The sequence below is a fragment of the Ovis canadensis genome, chromosome X (genome assembly GCF_042477335.2).
Source record: "Ovis canadensis isolate MfBH-ARS-UI-01 breed Bighorn chromosome X, ARS-UI_OviCan_v2, whole genome shotgun sequence".
In the NCBI taxonomy this organism is placed as follows: domain Eukaryota; kingdom Metazoa; phylum Chordata; class Mammalia; order Artiodactyla; family Bovidae; genus Ovis; species Ovis canadensis.
The window spans coordinates 107,659,769-107,670,614 of NC_091727.1; the positions used below are offsets into that span (position 1 = coordinate 107,659,769).

A 10,846-nucleotide genomic window follows, 5' to 3' on the forward strand; every position below is an offset into this window, starting at 1 on the left:
GAGATTAATGAAAACACTGTATTCACATATTTAATAAAACAAGAACTAGAAGGGACTTTATTTTAAAAATCACTTGCTGGCAAATAATTTAAATATTATTCTTCACAACATTTTGTGCATACCACATATAATCTTGCCATTAGCAGTTATAATTGTGGATGCACTAATGTTGAATTATAGTTTTAGTACTTAAAAGGTTAATGTTCCTGTCCCATCAACAGATGAATAGACAGTCAAATTGTCATATATACTTACAATGAAGTATTTTTACCCATAAAAAGGAATGAAGTAGTGATATGAGACCAGGGATGAACCTCAAAAACATGATGCTAAGTCAAAGAAACCAGACACAAAATGACCACATATTATATGAATTCATTTGTACAAAATGACAAGAGTAAGCAAATCCACAGAGAGGCAAGGTAATGGTTGCCTGGGACTGAAGGAACTGGAGGAATGGAGAAGTGGCTGTTTAATGAGTTCAAACTAGCCTTTTGAGGTGACGAAAAGTTTCTCAAATTATAAAAGGATGATGATTGTACAGCTCGATGAATATACTAAAAAACACTGAATTTTACACTTAGAGAATATTATGGTATGTAAATTGTGTCTCAAAAAGAATATATTTAAAAAGTTCTTTTATAAAGTGGTGAAAGAAGAGGAGAGCCATGCCAATAGCTGAGGAACGAGTTCAAGACCAAAGAAATAGCCAGGTCTAAGGCTTCAAGGCCAGTTTGAAGCCTAGCATGATTTAGGAACAGCAAATGGGCAGTGGGGATACAGTGAAGAGAGCAAAAGGACAAGAAATAGGAGATGAGATGACAAAAATAACAGGAGGCCTTGTGGAGGCTTATCAGCCGCTGTATGGACTTTAACTTATACTCTGTTGAAATAGGAAGTCTTAAGAGGTTTGAGCTGAAGAGAAACATGATCTTATTTTGGGTTTTTAACAAAATCTTTCTGGCGTTTGTATGGAGAAGAATGTAGGAGCAGAAGATGTTAAGCAGGGAGACCAGTTAGTAGGTTTTTACAGTAATCCAGGCCCCAAAGTGATGGTAGTTTTGACTAGAGTCTTAACAGTGCAGGAGATAAGAAATGTTGAGATTTGCTGACACATTTTTAAATTGGAGAAGATAGGATTCCCTATAAGCTGGGTGTGGAGCGTAAGAAAAAGAATCAGTGATGACTCCTACCTTTTTGGCCCAAGCAATAGGGTTATCTTTTATTGGTACAGGGAAGACCATGCTATGAGCAGTTTAGGGATAGAAGTTTCACACAACATACTTAAGACACTAATTCATTATTAAGTGGAAATTTTGATCAGACAGTTACATATATAGAGCATACCTACATAGAACATAGGCTGGTGTCTTTTCTGATTTCCCAATATCCAGGAAATATCAACGTTTGAATATTTTTATATATTTTATTTTGTGGAGTGTTTTTTAATTTATTCATTTTGGCCTTGCCATACAGCATGCGAGATCTTAGTTCCCTGAACAGCGTTGAACCTGGGCCCCCTACATTGGGAGCATGGAGTCTTAACCACTGACCACCAGGGAAGTCCTGATCTTTAAATATTTTAATATCTCTTCTGTTTGAGTCTTGAGTTCAAGGGAAAGGCCAGACTAGTAATATAATCTGGACTTCTTATTAGCACATATATGTTTTTTAAAGCCACCTCATTAGCATATATATGTTTTTTAAAGCCATGGGTATGGCTTTCTCAAAACATTTCTTCTACTATGTGAGATACATAGATTGTGAGAGAGGAAATATATTCTCTGAGGGAGGCCTGCTTATTAAGAAAAGACAAAGGCCTACCTAACTTTGAGCTGACTGGTATAAGGGTAGTTTTTTAAAAATGGTTTTTCCCATTGCCAAGAATTCCCTCTCCCTTTCTCAGTATATTTCTGTGAAAAATCTATTATTTGTGAATCCTTCTCCTTTCCCTTTAATATCTCTGTACATCTGTTTGTACAGCTAGCAAGGTAAGCCACTTGCTAGCTTTGCAACCCAGGAGTGTTTTTCTTAAGCATCTGGGAAGCATCTCTTTGAAATGTAAACATCAAGGAATATAGAGCGTGAATGTTTCCCTGTTACTGTAGGAATGCCTTTTCCTGAGCTGTAACCAAATGCTTGTCCTAGTGACAGGAGTTTTGTTTTTCCTTCAGACAAAGGCAATTAGCTAACAGAAATGGCTATCTCAATGCCAGATGAATTGGGGATGAACTGTGAAAGAATGCATATGAAACGGTGTTGTAGTATCCTCTTATGGAAAGACAAATTATGGTTAATCTTGAGAACATGTATGTAATGCATTGTAACTGCTTGATGATATATAGGGTGGAATTGCTTTCTGTCTTCAGAATCTATTAGCAGGTTGCCTGTGATGTGCGTTTTAATCTGGTTCAGTGCTTATAAAGTACTCAAGTGGTGTCCTTTCCTTTCTGTATCTTATGGAGAAGATTCTCTGCCTTAACAAGATGTTTTTAATTTGCACAACACTAGTGAATGAGGGGCAAATGCTTGTAAAGCTTCTGTGGGTGCCTTGTAGTGCTAAAATGGAAAAAGAATTCCTGTAAGACATAGCTTTCTCTATAGTATATCATTTTATAGGTTGAGTTTCTGGACATGATGGGTAACCCAAGTTACCTGTCCACTTGCCCCAGATTCAAATGCACCCCTATTTTCAGACTGGATTACCTGTCCACTTCCCCCAGATTCAAATGCACCCCTATTTTCAGACTGGACACGGTTCTTTGAAGTAAAAAAAAAAAAAAATCCGTGCATTTAAAATAGAAGGGCTATTAGCAACGACAGATTATGTGGAACCATTATACTAGGGATTGAGGATATAAGGATTAGCAAGATAAAATTGTTCTCATGGAATTTATAGCCCAATGAAAAAGCTAGACAAACAAGCAGTTAAAATCCAGTGGGATTAAGTGGTAACAAGGAATCACAAATTATTCTGGTAAAACCAGGAGCCATATTTAGCACAGTCTTTTAGAGTCAAATGAGGTTGCCTGAAGAAAGGTGTCTTAGCTGAGACCTGAATAATGAGTAAAGTGAGCTTTAGAAAAAATGAAGGTGAAGGGGTGAAGGGTGTGCCTGGCAAAGGGACTAGCATGTGCTAAATTATGGACAGATGAGAGGAAATAAGTGTGTGTGGAGCTGTAAGCAGTTTAGTGTAATTAGAACATGGAGTATATCCACAGAAACATGGGGATGGCTAGTGAAAAAGTGTAAGACTTGTACTCACATGCCTTGCTATGCCATTTGAATTTAACTTTGCAGGCAACAGGAAGCCTGAAGGCAAGACAGTGGAGGTAATGATTATATTTGTGCTTTATTTAGAATGATTAATGATATTGTGATATGAAAAACAGTTTGGAATGGGGAAAGACTTGGTATAGGGGGACTTGTTAGGAGAAGGTCCAGGTAAGAGATGAGGGTGGCTTCCGCTTAGGGATTTGACATACAGACGGATGGAGAGGAATGGTATGTTCCAGTGATGTTTAGGAGTTACAGTTCATAAAACATTGGTGTTGATTAGACGTAGAAGATGAGGCAGAAGGAGAAGTATGCTGTTCACTGGCATATTTGCCCCCAAATCCCATGGTTGAAAATCTTGCTTTTAGAAATTTGGAGGGCCGTTTCTTCGGCCGGCCTGCTGCCTTGCTTCCATCTCCTTCATGCGCAAGCGGAGTCACAGGCTTCTGAGCTCTTCCCGCTCCCTGTTGCTGGCTTCCCTCCGTGGCATGAATCTGTTTGGAACAAGCTCGGGGTTTGGATCTGGCAGGGCCAGCATGTTTGGCAACATAACCACAGATAAATCACAACCTTATGAAGGATATGAAGGGCTTCCCTGATGGCTCAGCTGGTAAAGAATCTGCCTGCAATGCAGGAGACCTGGGTTTGATCCCTGGATTGGAAAGATCCCCTGCAGAAGTGAACAGTTAACCCACTCCAGTATTCTGGCCTGGAGAATTCCATGAACCGTATAGTCCATGAGGTCACAAAGGATCAGATGTGACTGAGAGACTTTCAAATTTCACTTTCACTTTATGAAGGATATTGAGGTAACATCCTCTCCTGATGATAGGATTGGTTGTCTGTCTTTTAGCCTACCAACTTTGCTGGGGAACTTTCTTCTGTAGGATCGTGGGCTAACAATGTTGATGTTTGCTGCTAGGAAGCTCAATGGAGAAGGAAATGGCAATCCACTCCAGTACTCTTGCCTAGAGAATCCTGTGGACAGAGGAGGCTGGTGGGCTGCTGTCCATGGGGTCGCACAGAGTCGGACATGACTGAAGCGGACTTAGCATGCATGCATGCATTGGAGAAGGAAATGGCAACCCACTCTAGTATTCTTGCCTGGAGAATCCCAGGGACAGAGGAGCCTGGTTGCTGCCGTCTATGGGGTTGCACAGAGTTGGACACAACTGAAGCGACTTAGCAGCAGCAGCAGGAAGCTCAAGATAGTGGACAGACTATTGCAAAAGCCCAGCAAATACACAGCTAGCCTGTGCTAGATGTCTGCTGGAGTGATGATGGGAGCTAAGTGTTTACAGCATCACGTGATAAGACTGCCAAAACATGGGACCTCAACAGTAAGCAGGCAATAGACACATTGTGCAACATGATACTCCTGTGAAAACCATACATTGGATCACAACACCAAACTACAGTTGTGTGATGACCTGGAACTAGGATAAGACTTTGAAGTTTGGGGATACACAATCATCAACTCCTATGATGATTTTACAACTTCCTGAAAGGCGTCACTCTGATGACATGATGATCCTATGGCTGGGTGGCAGCTGCAGAGAGGGAACGGATTATCTATCAGTTAGAGAATCAACCTTCTGAACTCAGGAGGATAGCATCTCCACTGAAGCATCAGCATCAACGTGTGGCTGTTTTTTAAAGACAAACAGAATAAACTGAACAGGTTTGCCCTGGGAAGCATTGAGGGGAGAATTGCTATTCATTACATCAACCCCCCAATTTCTGCCAAAGATAACTTCACTTTTAAATATCATTAATCTAACAGAACCAACATTTCAGCTCCTCAAGATATCTACGTAGTAAATGAAATTGTGTTCCATCCTGTTCAAGGCACCCTTGCAACTATGGGATCTGATAGTAGATGCAGCTCTTGGGACACAGATGCCAGAACAAACTAGAATTTTGGAGCAGTTAGATCAGCCAATATCGGCTTAACAGCTTCAGTCACAATAGAAATGTATTTGTGTACACTTCCAGCTTACTACTAGGGGCTTCCCTAGTCGCTCAGATGGTATAGAATCAGCCCAGAGTGAGGGAGGCCCAGGTTTGGTCCCTGAGTTGGGAAGATCTCTGGAGAAGGGAATGGCTACCCACTCCAGTATTCTTGCCTGGAGAGTTCCATGGACAGAGGAGCCTAGTAGGATGCAGTCCAAGGGGCCCCTAAGAGTCGCACATGGATGGAGCGACTAACAATTTAACTTTCTAGCTACTACTAGTCAAAGGTATGTGGAGTATCAGGAATCCTTCATCTTCAATGTTATCATCCCTGCATACTGTAGGTGTTCAATAGGTATTCATAAATTTGATGATATTATTTAGTTTGGAAATATACAAGTGTAACCTTTACTCTGTTTTGATTAGTGTCAAGATATCCTGCCATTAACAATGTACACCCAGTTTAAAACATTTTTTTAAAATTCATTTTGGCATGTCCCTTGAGTTATCCATATGTCTGTGAAACACAAATAACACCTGGCAATGGGATGGGTGCCTCGTTTTGCAGATGAACATGAGGTGTGGTCTCCTGTTCAAATTCTCTTTCCCCTGAGAAACCAAAAGTAAATGCATCCCACTTAGTATTCCCTTTCTGAGCAGTTTATCCTTTACCAACTCAAACCCAAACTGATTTAAATGCATCATGTTTGAGAGGGATAGATGAATTTCCTGTCACCATCACAGATGCCTAAAGCCAGCCTAAAGCAGAATACATTATCAAGTAAACAAATATTTACCCAAAGTAGCTGTAACCAACATTCTGCTGATTTTTACAAATGTAGCAACTGAGGTAAGAGAAATTAGAAATCAGTAAGAATGTTAAATTGTAATCTAAAGGGAATCCTGGTCATTTAATATTGTTATTTAACATATTTGGCCACATAGAGAAAATTTCACTGTATCCAGTATGGGAGATGGAGTAAAGTGCATAATGACCTTCAAAACTTTTCTCAGTTAACCAGAACATTCCAACACCATTATCGTTCACTGTCATTTCATCTGTAGTTCTAAGCGCATCTTGCATAAAGTAAGCATCCAACACTATTTCTTAAATAAACATGTGCATTAGCAATTATGAGAAAATGATATAAACTTATGCAGTTAAGAGTGCTGCTGCTGCTAAGTCACTTCAGTCGTGTCCGACTCTGTGCAACCCCATAGACGGCAGGCCACCAGGCTCCCCCGCCCCTGGGATTCTTCAGGCAAGAACACTGGAGTGGGCTGCCATTTCCTTCTCCAATGTATGAAAGTGAAAAGTGAAAGTGAAGTCGCTCAGTCGTGTCCAACTCTTAGCGACCCCATGGACTGCAGCCTACCAGGCTCCTTCGTCCATGGGATTTTCCAGGCAAGAGTACTGGAGTGAGGTGCCATTGCCTTCTCCACAGTTAAGAGTACAGGAAACCAAAACTAAACAAAGCATATCTTGATTCCTTGATAATTCTATAGGCACTTTGAAATATTTTAAGAGCTTGTTGTTGCTGTTTATTTGCTAAGTTGTGTCCTACTTTTTGCAGCCCCATGGACTGCAGCACACCAGGCTTCCTTGTCCTTCACCATCCACTGGAGTTTGTTTAAATTCATGTCCATTGGATCAGTGATGCCATTAACCATCACATCCTCCTCTGTCGCCCCCTTTCCTCCTGCCTTCAGTCTTTCCCAACATCAATGTCTTTTCCAGTGAGGCAGCTCTTGGCATCAGGTGGCCAAAATATTGGAGCTTCAGCTTCAGCATCAGTCCTTCCAATGAGTATTCAGGGTTGATTTCTTTTAGGATTGACTGGTTGGATTTCCTTGTTGTCCAAGGGACTCAAGAGTCTTCTCCAGGCGAGGGTGGGATGATTTGAGAGGATAGCATTGAAATGTGTATATTATCATATGTGAAGCAGATTGCTGGTCCAGGTTCGATGCATGAGACAGGGTGCTCAGGGCTGGTGCACTGGGCTGACCCTGAGGGATGGGATGGGGAGGGAGGTAGAAGGGGGCTTCTGGATGGGGAACACATATGTGCCCATGGCTGATTCATGTTGATGTTTGGCAAAAAACACTACAGTATTGTAAAGTAATTAGCCTCCAATTAAAATAACTAATTTAAAAATAAATTAATTAAAAATTTAATAAGTCTTCTCCAACACCACAGTTCAAAAGCATAAATTCTTCAGCACTCAGCCTTCTTTATGGTCCAGCTCTCGCATCCATACATGACTACTGGAAAAACCATAGCTTTGACTGACTATAAGACCTTTGTTGGCAAAGTGATGTTTCTGCTTTTTAATACATTGTCTCGGTTTGTCATAGTTTTTCTTCCAAGGTGTGGGCATCTTAATTTCATGGCTGTACTCAACTTCCACAGTGATTTTGAAACCTGAAAATAAAATCTGTCACTGTTTTCATTTCTTTTCCCCATCTATTTGCCACGAAGTGATGGGACCAGATGCCATGATAGTTTTTTGAATGTTGATTTTTAAGCCAGCCCTTTCACTCTTCTCTTTCACCATCAAGAGGCTTTTTAGTTCCTCTTCACTTTCTGCCATTAGGGTGATATCATCTGCATATCTGAAATTGTTGATATTTCTCTTGGCAATCTTGATTCCAGCTTGTGCTTCTTCCAGCCCAGCATTTCTCATGATGTACTCTGCATATAAGTTAAAAAAAAGCAGGGTGACAATATACAGCCTTGACGTACTCCTTTCCCAGTTTGGAACCAGTCCTTTGTTCCATGTGTGGTTCTAACTGTTGTTTCTTGACCTGCATATAGGTTTCTCAGGAGGCAGGTAAGGTGGTGTGGTATTCCCTTCTCTTGAAGAATTTTCCACAGTTTAATGTGATCCACACAGTCAAAGACTTTGGCATAGTCAATGAAGCAGAAGTAGCTATTTTTCTGGAATTCTCTTGCTTTTTCTATGATCCAATGGACATTGGCAATTTGATCTCTGGTTCTTCCACTTTTTTTAAATCCAGCCTGTATATCTGGAAGTTCCCGGTTCATGTACTGTTGAAGCTTAGGTTGGAGAATTTTGAGCACAGCCTCGCTAGCATGTGAAATGAGTACAATTATATGGTAGTTTGAACATTCTTTGGGATTGGAATGAAAACTGACCTTTTCTTGTCCTGTGGCCACTGCTGAGTTTTCCAAATTTGCTGGCATATTTAAAAATTAATTTATTTATTTTGATTGGAGGCTAATTACTTTATAATATTGTAGTGGTTTTTGCTATACATTGACATACATCAGCCATGGGTGTACATGTGTTCCCCATCCTCAACCCCCTTTCCATCTTCCTCCCCATCCCATCCCTCAGGGTCATCCCAGTACACTGGCCCTAACAACATCGCCTTCAGGATTTTAAAAAGCTCAGCTGGAATTTCGTCACCTCCAGTACCTTTGTTTGTAGTAATGCTTCCTGAGTCCCACTTGACTGCACACTCCAGGATGTCTGGCTCTAGGTAAGTGATCACACCTTCATGGTTACTCAGATCTTTAAGACCTTTTTTTTGTGTAGTTCTTCTGTGTGTTCTTGCCACCTCTTCTTAAGATCTTCTGCTTCTTTTAAGTCCATGCTGTTTCTTTCCTTTATTGTGTCCATCTTTGCATGAAATGTTCTCATGGTATCTCCAGTTTTCTTGAAGAAATCTGTAGTCTTTCCCATTCTATTGTTTTCCTCTATTTCTTTTCATTATTCACTTAAGAAGGCTTTCTTTTTTCTCCATGCTATTCTTTGGAACTTTGCATTCAGTTAGGTATATCTTTCCTTTTCTCCTTTGCTTTTTGCTTCTCTTCTTTTCTCAGCTATTTTTAAGGCCTCCTCAGAGAACCATTTTGCCTTCTTGTATTTCTTTTTCTTTCGAATTGTTTTGGTTTAAGAGCTTATTGTCATCTTAGTTAACATGGATGATTATTGACCAGTATTTTGGTTGAAAATGAAAATAAATGAACTAATTCTATCCTTGGCATAGGACAGCCCCTGGAGAATGATTTTCTTTTTTTTTGGTAAACATCTTTTATCACCTTGTTTGGTTGTTATTTGTGTCTCATTGTTGTCAATGTGCTAAAATTACATTTATTTGATTCTCCTAATAGTTTGGTTTCAATAAAAGTGAGCATTTCTATACCTTTTGAGTATTAACACATACTCAATCCCAGGGCTAAATAGTGTTTTATTAAGTAATAAGTATTTCCAGCACATGGACTACTGTAATCCTTAATTGCAGTATTATAACTCAATTAATTGAATGATTTTTTAAAAGTGACATTCTACCAGATAGAATAATAATTAGTATCATTATTAGGATTAATTTTTTATTGAAGTATAGTTGATTTACAATATTATATTAGCTTTAGGTGTATGAGAGTGATTCAAAATTGTATAGCTTATAATCCCTTTAATGTTATTATAAAGTATTGGCTATATTCCCTGTGCTATTAAATATATTCCTGAAGCTTTTTTACCTTATTATAGTTTGTTCCTCATAATTCCTTATCCCTGTCTTGCCACTCTCCCCTTTCTTCTCCCTACTGGTAACCACAATTTTTTTCTCTGAGTCTGTTTTTGTCTTTTTATTTCATTTATTTGTCTTATTTTTTAGATTTTATATTTAAATGATTGTTGGTTATTGTTTAGTTGCTAAGTCATATCTGACTCTTTTGTGAGCCCATGGGCTAGCCCGTTATGCTCCTCTGTCCATGGGATTTCCTAGGCAAGAATACTGGAGTGTTTGCCATTTCTTTCTCCAGGGGATCTTCCGACCCAGGGATCAAACCCATGTCTCCAGCATTGCAGGTGGATTCTTTGCCACTGAGCTACCAGGGAATCCCCCACTTAAGTGGTAACATTGAGTATTGTTGTTTCTCTATCAGACTTATTTTACTAAGTGTAATACCTTCTAGGTCTATCCATGTTGCTGCAAATGGCAAAATTTCATTATTTTTATGACTGAGTAGTATTCCCCTGTGTATGTGTGCGTGTACACATACATACATATACACATCTCCATTATCAGTTCATCTGTTGTGATGGACATTTAGATTTCTTCTGTATCTTGTATACTGTAAATAATGTTCCCTTTTCTCTACATCCTCACCAAAATTTATCTGTAGACTTTTTGATGATAGTCATTTTGACAGGTGTAGGTGATGTCTCATTTTGGTTTTGATTTGCATTTCTCTGATAATTAGCAATATTGAGCATTTTTATGTGCCTATTGGCTATTTGTATAGCTTCTTTTGAAAAATGTCTATTCTGGTCCTCTGCCTGTTTTTTTTTTTTTTTTATTGGGTTATTTGTTCTTCTGATATTGAGTTTTATGAGCTGTTACATATTTTAGATATTAACCCTTTATCAGTCATATCATTTGAAAAATACTTTTTCCCACTCAGTAAGTTTTCTTTTCTTTTTGCCAGTGGTTTCCTTTGCTGTGCAAAAGCATTTAAGTTTAATTAGGTTTCATTTGCTTATTTTTGCTTTTGTTTCATTTGCCTTTGAGACGGATCCAAAAAATATTGCTGTGATTTATGTCAAAGACTGTCCTGCCTATGTTTTCTTCAAGGATTTTTATGATT

At 39.1% G+C, this 10,846-nt stretch overlaps 1 pseudogene; it reads left to right on the forward strand.

The window, feature by feature from the left end:
• Window positions 1–3,764: 3,764 nt before the first annotated feature.
• LOC138930833 (mRNA export factor-like) lies at window positions 3,765–5,311 on the forward strand (annotated as a pseudogene).
• Window positions 5,312–10,846: the final 5,535 nt, after the last annotated feature.